Below are 18,509 nucleotides of genomic sequence, written 5' to 3'. Positions count from 1 at the left end.
AAATATGAAATATTTCATAGCTTTTTTTTTTGCAGAGAACAGAAACTATTTCCCTTTGGTTTGCTAGAAGAACGCTAATCTAGCTTTTCAGTCAGACTGTCCTCCAGGATAGCATACAAATGAGGAAGAGAAAAATCTGAACAACCATAGCACAAGTCAATTGCTAGGGAAATGGGAATCTGAAATAGAAAGTGCAACCAGTAAGGAGATGTAGGGGAAAGCTATGGACCAAATCAAGTGCAGACAAGGGATTTACTTCTTTCCTTGTGTTGTCCATTCTGAGGAGATTCAATTCCTAAAACCTGTTCTTCACTCCCATTCCTAGCAAAAACTGCTTAGGGAAAAAGAATCACAATGGAGGAAATGAAACATTACCATTTTGCCTACTGAGATCCCAATTATTATCACCCCCCCTCCCCAAGGTTAGTTTGCCCAGTTTAAGAAACTTGCATGTTTGATATCAGTCCTTAGATTACAACTTGAGCTACTTTTTGCTCTATAAAATCAATAGACTGAAATTTCTGTGTATAATCTCTTAAAACATTTAATTGCCTTGTTCCCTCCCCCTCCCCCATTCAAAACACTTTCTATCATACAGTAAATCATCATCAGAGATGATCTCTAACTTGCCTAGATCAACATATTCTTAATTTTCCCAAGTTGGTTTTTAATACAGAGAAAGTTTCCTCAAGACAGCTTTTTCATCGCCTCCTTGGTGATGATGGACTCTATCTGGCTGACTTTGAACCACATGGAAACTCTTCTTCTCCTTCTTGATGGTCTCTTCTTATGCTCCGATACATACTTGAGATGCCTGTTTGCACTGGCAAACAGCATGCAGGAGTTATTATTTCACAACCAGAAGTTCTACATGGTAAATAACTCGGGGAGAATAAATTGCATATAACAGTTCACACAAGGGAGGAATACAATAACACAGAAATGTGATGGAAGTTAGAAAAAAGTGGGGAAAAAATGAAGCTGCTTTAAATATCTTCTGTATATGGTATGTATACTTAGATGTTGTTATGGCTGTGAAAAATTAGGAGCAGCAGATCACAAAACTCTTTGTATCCTAATATGAGTTACTTTCAATGAACATTCAGCTAAAAGATGTAGATTCAGGAAGGCTATTTTTAATCATACTACTTTCCAGTCATTTACTTCTAAGATGCACAGAATTAGATAAATATTTAAAGAGTTGCTTAAAAAAATAAACATGTATTGCAGTTAAATATTTCTCCACACATTTGTAGCTATGCACAAATCTTTATAACTATGTCAAAGTGGACTTTCTCCAGCTTCCACAAGGACAGTCAAAATCTATCACAAATGCCAACACAGATGCGTACACAACATAAATTGAATGTATTCTCAAATTGATAATCCCCAATTGCATATATATTGTAGAAGTAGAATATGGTTTCAATAACTGTGAAGCTTTGCAAGTAACCATGAAGCAGAAAGTCATACTTCATTGATATAGAAGGCTTGAAAGAAGATTCCAAATTCCCCTCCCCTTGTCAATCAATTAAGAATAATCACCAATAGTCCTGAAACTTTTCCAATTATTGCAGAAAAGGCAGGAGGAATGAAGTAAAGGATATCATCTGAGATAACTTGAGAACCTGTTTACAAATGAAATTGATGCCTTTTAAAATATAACAAGCATTTAAAATACCCCAAATTATTAATATCCCAAATTATTGCCTTGTCTTTCATTTTCTGTTTTCAAGCACTGTAGTCAGATTACATAAGCATTTCTATTTATTGCTTACACAAGTTCTCCCCATATACTATTATTTACATATAAATTGTGAATTCAAATATAATATATATTTAAAACACTTACATATAAATAGAAAGGCATTGTTGGTGTAGTGGTGAAGGCACCGTGCTAGAAAGCAGAAGACCATGAGTTCTAGTCCTGCCTTAGACACAAAGCCAGCTGGGGCCCCAAGGAAAGAAACAGTGGCAAACCACTTCCAAAAAAACCTTTACCAAGAAAACTGCTAGGTGTCAAAAACTGTCTTGAAGGCACCATAAAATAAAATGATGAAATAGACAATATACTTAAATAGGATATTTGCAATATGCTACATTACAAAAAATGTTACAAATGTTTACAACTTCATGTATGTAAGTCACAAATAATTCCATACATTTTATTCCTTTACATCAATGTTTACATTCTAAACATTTGCAGGACTATTCTCTCCTAAATACTAATGTTAGAAATTGTTTTTAAATAAATCTAATTTTGAATAGATTTTATTATAATCAGTAGGTACAATAATCATCCCTTACTTGGAAAGAAAAACTTTTTTTCCCATATTCATGGCATTTCTTTATTGGTCAATACCCAAAGTGGTCTGCTTAGTTTACAAAGTAAAGTTACAAATGTTTGGTGTAGTGGTCAAGGTGCTGATCTAGAAACCAGGAAACTGTGAGTTCTACTTCTGCCTTAAGCATGAAAGCTGGCTGGATGATTTTGGGTCAGTCATTCACTCTCTCAGCCCAACCCACCTAACAGGGTGGTTGCTGTGGGGAAAATAGAAAGAGGAAGGAGTATTGGTATGTTTGCCGGCTTGAGTTGCATATGAAAAAAGGCAAGATAAAGAAATTAATACGATAAACTTATTCTTTTATTTTTCCACATGTGAGAATTAACTCCCATGTTTATAGGGATTCCTATCTCTACCATAGTGTTCTATGCCTTCCCAATATACCCTAATTAAATGTAATCTTACTTTTGGTATTGTCAGATACCTACAATTCCTCACTATCTAGTAAATTATTTACATAACTGGATTTTGACCATCAAATGGATGAAAAACCCTAGGACTGAATTAAAAATGGTTCAAAAATAATGAAGCCAAATAGTTTACAATCAATTGTCAGCGACAACATTCTAATTTTTTGGTCACTAAATGTATAAGCTTTGGGGCTTCTTTATTATGAATAGTGGGTTATCCCTTTAAAAAAAGAATGGATATAGCATTACAAAATATTTAATATGATAAAAGTAAGTAGGGATTCTTATCTATGTCACAGTGTCTATGCCTTCACTATATCTCTATATCCTAATTAAATACAATCCTTTGGTATTGTCAGATTGGTATTTTTAAACAGTAGAAGTTATGATCATTTACAAAAACTGTTAAGTTTACAGAAATATGTATCTCTCTGCATGATGCTACCTATTCTGTGTGTGTGGGGGGGGGGATATCAACTTAGACATGAATGTCTGGCACAATCCAAAGTAACTTTTGTGGCTTTACTTCAATGTTCAGGTCTCAGTTCTGGAACATCAACACAATGACTTCTGACTGAAAAGAGGAAGTGACTCATCTTCCTTTTGCAACCTGTAACTTTTACTCTGTAACAACAAGCAACAACAATAATAATTTATAGTACATTCCTGGTCTATCTCAGATGAAGCTGTTATTGATTTATGAGGTTAGAAAAATTGCCAGCTGAACAGAAGTCAGTCCCTGCTGATAATAAGTACATCTTCACAGCTGTGATTTTTATCATCTCTACAAGCAAGTCTTCCTGTGAGAAATTTCCATTTTCTATTTCTAGTTTGATCCATCAGACAGTGAAAAAGGAGAAATGGGTTGTTTTCTGAACCCTCCCCCTTTTTTCCCTCTCTCTCTGGGCAGTCTGACAACCTCTGTAAAAAGTTGCAAGGTGTGTGGGTTGTTTTTTTTTTAATGGTAAGGAAGTCATAGTTTCTGGAATTCTTTGGAATTCTTTACCAGCAGTGGTCATAGAAGACTTTTTTTTCTTCTTATGTTAACAAAGTAACAGGCAACATTGGTTTGAACCTGGGAAAGCACAGGAAGGGGTCAAATGATCAAAAGGGAGGAGGGGTTTAGAATGGAGCACTCATTAACATTCTGAGCTGCTGCCCAATTGATGCATTTGTGGATTTTTCCTGTTGTTTTTTTTTCTTTGCAGTCCCCAAACCAGATCTACCTCATTTAAAAAACAAAAAAATGAACAAGCTTTCTTTCCCAGTTTCTACCACCAGACCAGCATTCTGTTCTGTTTTCAGAGACCTGTAGATAGGTGGACAGACAACAGTCCCATAATTGCACAATTCATTTCCAACATTCCATTGCAAAGAATAAAATGAACCTTAATATGTTGTCTTTATTGCAAAACACTATTGAGATGCCCTCTTTGATCTTCCCCAGTTTTATCAGTCTGATGGTAGCAGCAACTTCTTTGCCATTTCTTCTAAACACTGGATGGACCACGAATTCAACTATAATCATGACAACATCTTCACAGGCCAGTGCTATGGTGGATAAGACTTGAATATGCTATATGAACTACATAGGAATATACCATATCAAGCATGCGGTTGAATTAGAAGACCTCCGTGGTCCCTTCCAACTATGTTATTCTGTTATATTGTTTTAAATGAGTTCTCACAGAATTAAATCAGATGCTTTTTACATCAAAATCTGTCTTACTACAGACCTAGTTTGCTTCTTACAATGGAAGGAGTTACTTCCTTGATCCAGATAATTAATAATTTTCCTATTTGTATCAATGACTGGTTTCTTGAACACATAGTATATTATTAACACAGCCTTCTGTAGCACTACTCCAGATGTGTTTGGACAATGGCAAAATTTAGCTCCAACAGATTTAGGCTCCTCACGGTTCATACTCCTACACAATAGATCTGGCTAGCAAACATTAAAAAGCACGGTTTCCTCCTTCTTGGAGATGTGTGTGTGTGTGTGTGTTTTCTAAAGTTTTCGCAGGTACTTACATGTATGGTATTCAGCTTTGTTCAGGTATTTTCCCATGTCATTATAGTTGTGCTTTTAAAGTTGTAGCAACGTTTAAAACTCGACGTGGTTTCATTATTCACTCAAGTCCCGATAAAAGAAACTCTTGAAATCATCAAAAATAAATACCACCCAGCTAAACACCTCATGGAACTAGCAGAACACTGCTTAACCAACACATATTTCATATACAAAGGACAAAGATACAAGCAAATTGAAGGAGCCCCTATGGGATCACCACTGTCACCCATCATTGCAAACCTGTTCATGGAAGAATTCGAATCCAGAGCCCTAGCTAATGCCACCCACAAACCCAAACTATGGTTAAGATACATCGATGAAACATTTGTGATTTGGCCCCATGGAAAAGAAAACCTAAACAATTTCCTAACACACCTAAACAGCACACACCCCAAAATCAAGTTCACCATGGAAATGGAAACAAACAAACAACTACCATTCCTAGATGTACTAATCTACAAAAAACAGATGGCACACTAGGACACACCATATACCAGAAGAAAACACACACCAACCGCTACCTCAACACCCAATCCTACCACCACCCAGCACAGATAAACTCCGTGGCCAAAATACTAATCGCCAGAACCAAACGCCTGTCAGACAAGACACACACAAAAACACACTGAGACATAATGGAGACCTAGAAGATGAACAGACCTATGGAACAACTGTCCTGCCCTACATAAGAGATACTACAGACAAAATCAGTAAGATACTACACAGGCATCACATCAAGACTGCCTTCAAAACAGACAGAAAAATAGCAGCCATCCTAAGAAACCCCAAAGATAAAATTGACCTGGAAAACCAAGGCATATATGAAGTCCCCTGTGCATCATGCCCGGCCACATACATTGGACAGACCAATAGAAGAATAAGTACCCGCCTGGATGAACACAAAAATGCAGTAAAAAAGCTGGAACACACTTCCTCACTAGTCCAACACATGAAAGCAACAGGTCATAGCATTGACTTCAATGGCACCAAAAGCCACTATAGAAAGCCCCAGCTACAGAATTATCAGAGAAGCCATAGAGATTGAAAAAAGACCTGAAAGCATGAATAGAAAAGATGACTCCACCAGACTGTCCATTATTTGGAAGCCTGCACTCACAAACAAAAACATCTCCACACCACAAGCCAGGCAAACACCTGGGCACAAACAGATCCCCTCTGATACCTCCAGCTCAAACACACCCCAACCAGGCACCCAGATGAAACTTAGCTTCCTAATAAATGATAGCCGTCCATTTACTCGGAGCCAAGCCACACTAAAAGCCTCCAATACAGGAAACACAATGTTGCCAGCCAATCAAGACAAAAAAAGTCACAAAACAGACAGAAGATATTAGAAACACCAATTAAGCAGAACGCAGCAAATTCCAAGACCAATAAACACAGACCAAGACTCCCAACCAATCAGGATGAAGAAAAAACCATTCTGGCACAGCAGTAGGCTAGCCCCAAATTTAAAACTGAAAAGGCTGTGAAAGTCTGACTCACAGACGAACACTATACAGAAGCCTGATGATGGCAGATGAGATTCTGCCGAAACGTTGCTACAACTTTAAAAGCACAACTACAATGATGTGGGAAAATACCCGAACAAAGCTGAATACCAGCTGAATACCATATATACATATACATATATATATACATATACATATACATATACATATACATATACATATACATACATACATACATACATACATACATACATACATACATACATACATATATCTATCTCCCAACTTTCACCCCAAGGAAGCTGCAATGCATTTGCAGAAATAGAAAATATCTCCTATAAGGCCTCACACAGATCTTAGTTCAATTGTAAGGAAGCGTTGCGAACATGCAAACATGTGTACCTGTAGCGCACAGTGGCTGCCATTGAAATCTTTTAACATGAAGCCAGCCAACTGACAAACTGATCCACAACCCTGAAACCAGAGTGCAGCTCAGTTACCATCTCATCTACAAGAAAGAAGTGATGCCAAGAACATGGGGATTCTGGAAAAGAGCCCTTGGGTGGGCAAGACTGCGTTAGCCAACTGGTAAAAATAAAAGCAAAACAAAACAAAAAACAAAACTCTTCCTTTAAGCTGACATGAAGCTTCCACTCAAATGCTGCACAATTAAATTCAGTAATGTTGATGGTCTTGGGGAATTAAGAAGGGCTGGGTGGCAATATATTAGAAGACTAAACTGGCAGTTTGTTATACAAATTTGAACAGAGACGCTGTGGCATCCTGCAGAACAAATGGGTGAGAGTTAAGTCATTTCTCAGCTTCCCTTGGCAGAGTCTTTTATTATTTACAATATTTACTTCAGGGAAGACTTGGCACATATCATATTTATCTTGCTGAAAAATGGGGCTATAAATGCACATCCCCTTTCAAACAAAGCAAAGCCTAGGAGTACTAATTTGGTTTAGAAAGTATATCATTCACAGTTTTTTGTTTGTTTTTTGTTTGCACAGGAGCAGAATTTGACTTTTCTTTTGTTAACCCACTCCAAAGACTATTTTTATTGTTTGCTGTTGCAATAATAATATGATCTGTGACAATGTATTTGCAACAACATATACGTAAACCAAATGGAACAGAGAATAAGATGCCATTGCTTAATCTTACATTATTATTATTTTCTTAACGTGATCTGAAACTTCCTCGATATCAATTTCTTCTTCCAAAATGGTAAGGAAACATGTGTAGATGCTGTTATATATAACTTACTTAGCACATTTTAAAAATACGTAAACATTAGAAAAAGACTGATATGGAAATAAGTAAGAAATGGAGAGGAAATGAGGCCAACAGATTGGGCCTTTTGTAGTTCCAAACAAATAGGAATAATTTTGTTCTGTTTAAAATGCTCTGCTCATTTGGCCCAGATTAATTAGCTGCTCTAGTGGAATCCGAAGTATTTGAAGTACAGGATGCAAGGGAGAGTTTGCGCTTTTTCCGTATCTAGGTGGATAACTTTTCGAATTTTAACATATGTTGCATTCTGCTTATGACTTTCACGGTTAGAAAGTTGGTTAAAAATCTATTAAATAAATATAATTGCCACCAAAGTCTAAAAATGCCTAGTCAATGCTCTGTAGAGACAGATTCTTATTTACAATCTTTGAGGTGTCTGGCGGTACATGGCTAATTTTATACTAAATCTTCCCTTCCTTGTACCTGCAATTTACTTCAAATTTTTTGTTTGGTCCCTCTTTATCTGAAGTTTATTCACTTGAGCTTTCTACCTTGCCTGCTTGCAAAATGTTGTCTGAATTTTAAGGCTACAGAGATGCAACAACAATAGTGAGAATGCTTCTTGTCGGTGCCATTTTTAAAACAAAAGCGAAACGTCTCACACAAAAGTGGTAATGAGTAATTTGATATTACAGTGCAGCCGAATAAAAGGGTAAATTATTCAAACAGCTTGCAAATTCCAAGCATAAATATACACTTTTAGTGAACTGAAAGATTTTAAAATAATTTCAGTGACACATTCGCTTATCACAGCAGGAGGCTTGGGTAATCATTGTTTTCTCTTAAACTGCAAAAAAAATGTTAGCAGCAGCACCCGCAGTTGTTGATTACAAGAAAGGTTTTTGGCACTTAAAGTTCTATCAAAACTGATTCTCAAAAGTAAATAACAACACCAAGCTGCTTGAGACATTTGGCATGTATTGCAACATTTTTTTTCATCCAGAATTATTTTGAGAGGGGAACTCTACAAATATGTTATATTTTTAAGACGCCATCATCCCCGCTACCCAAATAGCTGCCCATGTAACCACCAGATGACATCGCTGTGACTGGCAAGACCAACCCGCAAATGACCTAACTACAAACTCAAAAGAGAACTACTAACAGACCCCTGGTTCTGGGACAATCAACACATCTTGACAAAAAGAGATGACCTGGCATGGAAGGGGACGAAACTCTACATCCCAGAATCCCTATGCACACAAGTCCTCCAGAGGAGCCACGATGCCAAACCGGCAGGCCATTTCGGGTTCTTAAAGACTGTACACTTAGCACGGAGGCAATTCTGATGGCCTGGCATAAAGAAAGACATAGACAGTTATGTGAAGAGTTGCACTATCTGCACCGCAATGAAAAAATGACCAGGAAAATCCCCCGGACTGCTTCAAACTGTAGCAGAGCCGATGAGGCCATGGGAGGAGATTGCAATGGATTTCATAGTGGAGTTGCCGAAAAGTGGGGGAAACACAGTGATCTGGACTGTAATAGACTTATTCTTTAAACAGGTGCACTTCATACCTTGCACAGGACTACCCTCAGCCCACCAATTAGTCAAGCTGTTCCTGAAGCACATCTACCACCTGCATGGAGTACCACAAATAATTATCTCAGACAGAGGGGTCCAGTTTACAGTTAAGTTCTGGAAGGAGTTCCTGCGGTCTATTGGGTCGTCCCAGGGCCTTAGCTCCACCTTTCCTACAAGCACCAACAGGGGGCCAGAGAGACTGAATGCCATACTAGAGCAGTACCTGAGGTGCTACGTGAATTATCAACAGTCCAATTGGGGGGACCTCCTGCCTTTCGTGGAGGTTGCATACAATAATGCTGTTCACAGTAGCATGGAACTAACCCCCTTCAGAGTAGTGAGTGGTATGGACTTCATCCCAATGCCTGAGTATCCAAGGGATTCCCCCCTCATCAGTCAGCTTGACCAATTGGATGTCAACTAAAAACAACTTGGGATAATGTTTTTAAAAATGCTAGCTAAAACAGCACAGATCTATAAACACCAGAGCCCTGCAACAACCATTCTAGTTGGGGGAGAAGGTCTACTTCTCCACAAAATATCTGAGGCTAAAACTCCCTAAGCACCTTGTTTATTAACTGCATGAACACCACCGGGGGGCCCTCCAGTCCAAAAGGCATGACTCTGAATTGGAAGCTCCCTAGGGGACAGTTGAATGCTGTTTTCTAGTCATCCCCCTCCCTGATGCGGACTGGATAGCCCAGGTAGTCTAACCATGTGTGGTGAAACTCGCATTTCGACAGCTTGACGTACAGGTTATATTTTAAGAAGAATGAAAATCATGCTAATTTCAAGTTTAACAGACTAGATCAGGAGTGTCAAACTCGATTTCACTGAGGGCCGCATCAGGGTTGTGTTTAACCATGGGGGGCCAGGGTGGGCATGGCTGGGGTGGTGTGGCCAACTTAACATCACTCGTGTCAGGAGCACCTGCAAAAGGAGAACATTTCTCCTTTTGTTTTGTTTTGCTAGCCATCTACAAGTGAAAATGGTGCCCCCCCAAGCTCTGTTTTCACTGGCAGAGGACTGGAGGAGGCAGTCACATCCAAAAACAGGGCCTGGGAAGGCTGTGCGCAGCCCCCCAAGCTTCATTTTCACTTGCAGATGCACCATGGGCCTTTGTTGTTTCCATGTCTGCCCCACGGGCCAAATCTAAGCACCCTGTGGTCCAGATTTGCCTCTGGGCCTTGAATTTGACACTCTGGACAAGATAAAGCAAAGCAAATAAACCCAATTATAATACTAGTAAATGCCTACCAAAATGGCTCAAATATTCACTGTTTGAGAGCATCATAGCAATCCAAACGTTTCAAACATTAGAGCAAAATCTGTCGCCATAGTAATTATACATCAATCCCATGCTATTATTCCAGAAGCATAAATGTGAAAATAAGGAACTGTAGGAAAAGTGCAACAATGACACCCCCAGTTTGGTCACCATCCTTACCATTTTACCTCCAAATAATTGCAGGAGGAAACATCTCTAAATGTACAAGCTTTACTTATGATTATTGGAAAACCAAAAATCATATTGGAATTTCCACCGCACAACCATCTGTTTCAAGCTGGTCATATGAACCATGAATTGTTTTCCTCTCAGCTCACTGAAGGTACAGAGCAATTTATCTCTTGAGTGATGTGTGTCATCTACCAAGTGATCCTGGGTGTACATAGGGACATAATGTATCGGGACACAATGGGATAAACCCCATTTTCACACTGTTCAATAAAAAGCTAAGAAGAAAACAAAAAGACCAGAATACATCATCTCCAACCACCAACATCCAGATAAGTAGAGATTAGCACCTGACATATAATCAAGCAGAAAACAATATCTTTATCAGGAACTATCAAGAAGAAAGCTACATTCACCAACACTGGCAGAACAAGAGATTGTAACTAAAACGGAGCAAAGCTCACACTTATTAGCATTATTAGCACTAGGTGTTATGTAGTCAGAAGCAATGCAACATCAGAACATGTGGAGAGGGCCATAGAATCACAAAGAGGCAGACATGACTGAATGGATAACATCATCATTTCATTAGTTGGGTAATGAAACATCTGCAAGCAAACAACCAAGCACCAAGCACTTCACAGTTCAACCCCAAGCTACATACAGTATATTCTCTTCTATTGGATCCTGTGTATTCTCTCTGAGATAGGAATGAGGAGTGAGATCCTCACTTGGCTAAATGGAGAGATGCTTAGTTCAGCTGTCAGTCTATTTGGACTGCAAGGCAGTATCTGGTGCCTGGGCAGATGTGGAGCACATTGGATAATACACAAACACACACACACAGACACACACACACACACAAAATACCCTGGAGTGAATTTAGTAATACACCAAATAAAGCAGAATAATTTGTGTTTTTGACCTCCTTTTTTGTTCTTCCACATTGTCCAACTTTGAACAGCAAGCTCCTTGGGACCTGGGCCTGGCTCTTTTGCTTTTGCTTTTGCTGCAAAGTACCACATACTTAGAAGCACTGTATGCTATCATCATTAATCCTCCTAATGTGTTACAGAAAAAGGGACTCCCAAAGATCTCAGATGGCTGCATGCTGTATCTGTCCGAAGCCAGTCTCCTCCCCCTTCCATGCATCAATGCCACTTTGTTCAGACTGACTAGCTTTCCCTACAGTGAGCCTCTGCTGACTGGTGTATGATTTAAGGAGATTTATGATTGGCTGTTCTGTGTTGTGAAACATGAGCTTTGACCCACAGGCTTGGAAGCCAGCAGGGAGAAACATTAATATTATGCCACAACGGAGGAGGGACAATCATCCCTCATCAATGCCAGCAAGTGAATTACACAGCAAAATGTGATGTTTCTTCTTGCACATGGCAAGAAGTATTTTAAAAGGCCCATTAAGTGAAGCTATATATTTGTACACATGCAAAAGACATGATATACAAATAAAAAATTGTAGTATTTACTATTTACTAATGTAAGAAGAGCTATGGTTTCTCTTATGTATATTAAAGTTCAAATAAGGAAAGTTCAGAATAAATAATCCACTGTCTCTTTTTCATAGATTACAAACTAAAAAGACACTGATAGCAGAGCCTTCTCTATCCAGTTGATCAGGGCCACAGACCCAGTCTGATGGAGGCATTTATAAAAACACAGATTTCTTAAATTCAAACTGGGTAAATTTCTTACAGTTGGGAAAATATCTAAACCAGCATCTCATAAAAGTTAATCACATTGTATGGGAACCAAGATCTGGTGATACATCACTAAATAGGGCACATATACATGATGGAAAGGGAGAATCACCTTATCTCCTCACACTTCTGGACAACAGAACTTCAAGAGGAATTCAGTCCTGCTTCTAAATTAGATGTCAGCTGAATAGCCACAAATCTTTCCCACTTACACAGAACAATTCCTCCCTTCAAACATTTGGGGTGATAACATGTGACTTCAAATTACAAATTGGTCCAAGAGACTGATGCTATTCCATGAAACAGCATCATATCAGAACTTCACTTGAACTTCAGACTTAAATGGCACAAAAGTTTCAATTTTGCTTTTGAGGGGAGCAGATAGGGAATGAAACAAAGCCTCAGCCAACTCTAAAGTGAAAAATATTAATTTAGTCTAAAGGATTTCCTTTTTTTCCCCTGCCAATGTGGCAAACTTCATTGCCCTAATATTCCACAGCAGGAAGCTAGGAGAAGAGTATTCTTTTGACTGACTTCTCCAAAACAACAGCTCTAACCAGGGAAGTCTGATTAATCCTACACAGAGGACCATGCACACAATAGATGTGCATGGACATTAGGTCCTATTCGTGCTTATGATATCACCTTGCTGATAGCAACATCTGCGCACTGAACCCAATTACTACAAAAAATTAATAAGATTTGGAACAATCTATGATCAAAGTGCAGCTAGTCCTTGATTAACAACCATTCATTCAGCAATATTCAGTTTTTTGACTATTGAAACTGAACAAGAAGTTCTTATGATCGGACCCAAAAGCTCTGCTATTTGAGATATCAGAAACTGGTCCAGAGTTCTGGCTGTCATGTGTTCACAATCACAAGCAAAGACACTGGGGAAGCCAGCAGAATGTCAGAGATCAGGGTCAAATGAGATCAAATGAGGACTTAATGAACCAGTGGTTCTCACTTAATAATGGACAGCAACCAGGAACTACCACAACTGGCATCACTAAGTTGCACAGTCATGTGACATTTTGTTTTATGGTCGCATTGTTTAGCAATAGAAATTCTGTCCCCAATGAACAACATTATACGAAAATTACCTGTAGCTAATTCCATAGCTCAATAGTGTGGCTTTAAAAGAATGGCATAAAAAGAACCAAAAGAGTACCTCTGTTTCACATGGCATTGTTTGCTAAAATCCTTTTGATGAATAATGAATAAAGCTATAATTACATATAATCTGCAGTCCAATTTCCCAACATGGACAAAAAAGAGAAACCATGGAAAAAAGATTGGAGAGATAGACTCTAGAAATGATGTTCAAGCTACATACTGAATGTATTATTCCATAGATTATTTTGTTTGTCTCATTTGTTTACCAAAACTGCTAATCTGAGGTCTGGATAATTATTATCTTCTCACAGAAATCATCTAAAAATCGCTGCTTGCCAGGATGTTACCACAATGAAATACTGGTTTGTGGTAGGCCCACAATCTCCCAAATCGATTTATTGTACCACAAAAATTATGTGGGTGGAAACTTCACTGATTGAACTCAGTATTTGTTACTGAGCTCTCCTGTTCTCAGCCACTGCCAACATTTTGGCCATGATCTAATTTTAATAAAACTCATAAGATTATGTTTACTCATAAGTAAAACTCATAAGATATTATGTTCTCATGATACATGTTGTTGCTGTGATGGAAAAAAGGAAAGAACATAAAAAAACATCTTCATAGGATAACAGATTATTTATTCACCTAACCTAGCATAGTTCAGTCTGGCCGGCAAAGATCCCTGGGGTCTCAGAAAATAATGGGAAAGGTCTCTGATTACATCATCTTTTTAAATTGAGGTGCTAGGAACAGACTGCAAACCATCTGCATACAAACACATGCTCTACACAAAGCCATACTCCTTCCTCCCCATTAACTTCAGATACAATCCCCTAACTCAAATGGATAAGCCACTCTTCTTATCAACTAAGCAATTAAGTAACATGTGACATCCAGAAAGAAAAAATGAAAAAAATAAAATAAAATCATACATATTCTATTTGGACATGGTTTACTTTAATAAAAAAAATCATTGGTGTGTGCTTTCTGACTAATCTTAGAGCAATACCTGGTTATTACCCTTATCCTGAAATATTTCTTACAACAAATAGATTTAGGTGCTTCACATAGGTTCCATTCTGAACAGGATGGTGGGCATCCACATTCCTATGCCTTCTTCTCTGTCTTCTTCCTATCAGATTGGTGGATGTTTCCTATTCTTTTCAAACCAACACACAGATTCTCAAGTTATGCAGAAATAGTAAACAGGTAGTCCTTGACTTATGACTACAATTGAGCGCAAAGTTTCTCTTATTACATGAGACATCTGTTGTTTGTTTTGCTCCATTTTATGACCTTTCTTGCCACAGTTGTTAAGTGAATCACTACAGTTGTTAAGTGAATCCAACTTCCTCATTGATTTTGCTTGTCAGAAGATCACCAAAAGGGATCACAGGACCTTGGGATACTGCAACTGTCATAAATACGACTCAGTTGCCAAGCTTCTGAATTTAGATCACGTGATCATAGGGAACTGCTTAGGAACATAGGAACTGTCTTAAGTCTGAAAAATGGTCATGTTACCTTTTTTTCAGTGCCACTGTAACTTTGAATAACCACTAAGTAAACTGTTGTAAGCTGAGGACTACTTGTAATCTAATAGAAATGTGGGCTCCTTTGTTAACATTCAATCTAGTCATAACAGACATATGATGGCAATTAAATTATGTTGGAAGTTGCTACACCTTGAGCCTTTCCCAACCTGCAATGGCCCATTTGTGTTGGCCTGAGGGTCCCAGAATCCATTGCCATGAGAACTGTAGCACAACCATCTCAAGAATGCTAGGTTGGAGGAGATTGCCATAGACAGTGTTTCTCAACCTTGGCAGCTTGAAGGTGGATGGACTTCAACTCCCAGAATTCCCCAGTCAGTACAGCCATAGACCATACTAATCCTTTGGGCATTAATCTACCTAGGGAAAAGGACCTTTTATTTCTGTCTTCTTAGCAGAAGCCCAAATGAGTTTAAGGTAACTCAAAGGTTCTGATATTAGAATTGTTCTACCCCAATTTTGCAAAGTGATATATGAGTGGTTAATTTGTATATTTCTTAAAATATGAACTGGCAATGTCAGTCTAGCAATACTGTCCTAAGGTATTGTGGAAAACCAAATTGGAGCATGCACAAAGAGTAATTTTTCTGGAGCAGTATGTGTGTATGCACAACACTTAGCATTGTGAGGAAGGTGACTGAGGAAGCTAAGGTTCAAAGCCAATGAGGAATAGCTGCTAATGTAATCAAGAGGCTCAAGTTTATAGTTTTGTTCAGATATGAAATCCACCATGCAACTTGAGGCCATCCGCTTTTGCCAAGCCATACCTATGCTACATAAATATTGTATTTATGCACTCATTCATTTAACAAATTCTATGCTGCTCGATCCCAAAAGGTTTTGGGTGGTTTCACAAAACCCCAACATATAAAACAATAATAAAATGTAGCCTATTAAACAAACCTCTACAGCAAGGCACGGATTTAGTACTTGTGATTCAGTAAAACAATATCCCCTTGAGCAGTTATGGAAGGCTAAGATTATATTTGCCCATTCAAATGCAACCAGCATATCTCTTCTTTTGGCTCAAACCAATCAGTTCAATAATTTATTGGATTCTGTCTCAGCAGGCTTCTGTCCTTCCTGCCACAGTCGCTTCCAGGTAACGTTTTTTTTTTCTTCAAATAAAAACAAAGACTGTGAAAGCAGCCAATCAGGGAAGAATGCAGAGTGACATGTGCCATCATAATTCGTGGATCTGGGAGGTAGGTTGCAGGGTAAAAGAAGTGACTATTACTCAGTTTTGGAATTTTGGATTTATAATACAGAGAGCTTTTTCAAACAGCAAAGGTTTACTCTTACTACCTGCTTCAATAAACAGGAGAGAAATACATAGATGTGCTGAAAGATAACATTCAGTGTGTGTGTGTAACTCATGCCAGCAATACTAATTACAAAATTCATTGGGTGCCACTGGCTGCAATTCTGCTTTCAAATCTCTCTAGTTAAATCACAACCCCTTCAGTCAGACACCTGGCCAGATACCAAAAATAAAAATTCTAGCATGACCGTGGTAGAAAATGGCATATGATTTAAAGCGAACAAAATTCCAAGAACACAGTTTAAAAGTATAAATCCACAAATCAAAATACACAAGAGTTTGCTTACGGAATCCGAAAGAAAATTGCTAAAATAAAAAATAGAAAGGGGGAAAAAAATAACCACACAATTTCTTGGAAACTGCTTCACTCTCTTTCACCCCACCCCCCTCCTAATGCCACCCTTACTCCACTTTTCAAAGAAGAATGAGATGACAGATGTTTTAGTAAAATCATTAAGACGTGATAGAAATAATTTCTGGGGAAGTTAGTTAAATTCCTGACTGCCTGGGCCACATGATATATGACAACACAATTTTCACACAAGGTGAGAAGGGAAAAAAAGATTAACTCTTGCCAAGCTGGGCCTTCAGAGAAACACCAGGCTTCTCCAGGGTGTCATGGCCACCAGGTGAATCCAAATATACCCTGCACAGGTTTAGATCTCGGCTTTGGGGCTAGGCTTTTATTAATATCATGACAATATGATTCCTAATGATCCAGGAACAGAGACCTATATAGGGGCTTGACTAATGGCATTGTCTCATTGTCTGCCTCGCTTGTGCTTTTCTCTCAGACAGGTTCATTTTTCACTGGAGGGGAAAGGTTCACACCGCATGAGGGGGGTAACCAGTTGATGTTACAAGGCTGATGATTAGCCCCCGTGCTGTTCCACATGACACGGGAAGGACTCCAACAGGCAACCTTAATGCCTGTTTCAGCATCTTGAAGAAATTAATGAACATGGGTTTGGTGGCAAAACATTTCAATCAGCTCCTAGCAGCTGTGCCTACCATTTCTTTTTATTATTATATGGTTCCATTATTGTTATTGTTATTTATTGACATTTTTATTTTTTATTTTATCTTTTTAACAGGCTTATTCAATTCCCAAATAATACTAGTAATATTAACGGAATACTGAATATTCCCTTGGAAGGGAGAAGGGGGACGTTGCTTGTAAGAGAAGAGGGGAAGGACAACGTTGGTTAGTGCCAAAGGATGCATTACAGCCCTGTGTTTGTTGAACAAATTAGGCACGTTCTGGTTTTTCACCTGCTGAAGTAGCAACCGTGCATATGGCCCAGAAGTTAAAAATAAGGAAATATGCATATATTACCATACTTAATAGACGACCCCCTCCATTTAATATGCAAATTTCCTGAAATATTACTGAATGCCGTCTGTTCTAAATGAATAAATTTGAATTGCAATTAGAATAATCCTTTATAATTAATGAAAACTGTCAATTTTGGTTCATAAGTAATTTGATTAACTGGATGATGGGACACTTATCAAGTTCACCGGACTGGTAGGCTATGAGAAAGCTGACAGGGAAATGGGGGCAGTACAGGCATTCAGAAATGAGTGGACTATCACTCTAAATTATTGATAATCCAGCCAATCAACTTAAGAAAGTGAACTTTGTGTGTATTGACCTTGCATAGCCTGTTGGTAAAAGCCTTTTGTTATCATTTAACCCAGGAAAGGCAAGCAATGGCAAAGCACTAGTTAAAGCTGAAATTAATACTCTTCAGCTGTTTCAATAAGGAGAAGGTAAAAAAGTTCACATAATAAATATAAGGAAGAACAATGCAAGCCATATGGGCTCGAGTTTATTACATTAGTCTGCCCTGATGAAAAGTGCCTTCAGTACACCTGATTTTTCAATCTGCTTTTCTTGCAATCAGAAATATAAAAGTAGCTGTCTTGTTTCTTGTACTATTTGAATTAAGGTTAACAACAGCATAAAGAGAGACCATACATATTAAACCAAGGTGAAGGGCAGAGAAATAAAACTGAGTAACAGCTCCACGAAGAGCCTTTCGACTTCATGGGAGGCACCTGAAATATAGGTAGGAAAATCAAAAACTACATTTATGTGTCACAGGAAAACTTGGCTCAGCTCAAAGGAACACAGCCTCCTCATCCACCAGTTTTGGGTGCAGGATTGTTTTAAATATTGGTGCTGAATTATAGGGGAAAGTTTATTCAATGTAG

General features: G+C 38.3%; 1 protein-coding gene across 8 annotated transcripts in view; it reads right to left on the bottom strand.

The window, feature by feature from the left end:
* The window catches only part of EBF1 (EBF transcription factor 1), a 390,212-nt gene that overhangs the window by 175,839 nt on the left and 195,864 nt on the right, over positions 1–18,509 (bottom strand). The gene's annotated exons all lie outside the window — the stretch shown is intronic.

Source organism: Notechis scutatus, chromosome 2 (genome assembly GCF_049901735.1).
Source record: "Notechis scutatus isolate UNSWTSFEM ecotype Mainland chromosome 2, rNotScu1.2, whole genome shotgun sequence".
Lineage (NCBI taxonomy): Eukaryota > Metazoa > Chordata > Lepidosauria > Squamata > Elapidae > Notechis > Notechis scutatus.
The sequence above is the reverse complement of the archived record's forward strand: the minus strand, read 5'-3'. Positions and strand labels throughout refer to the sequence as shown.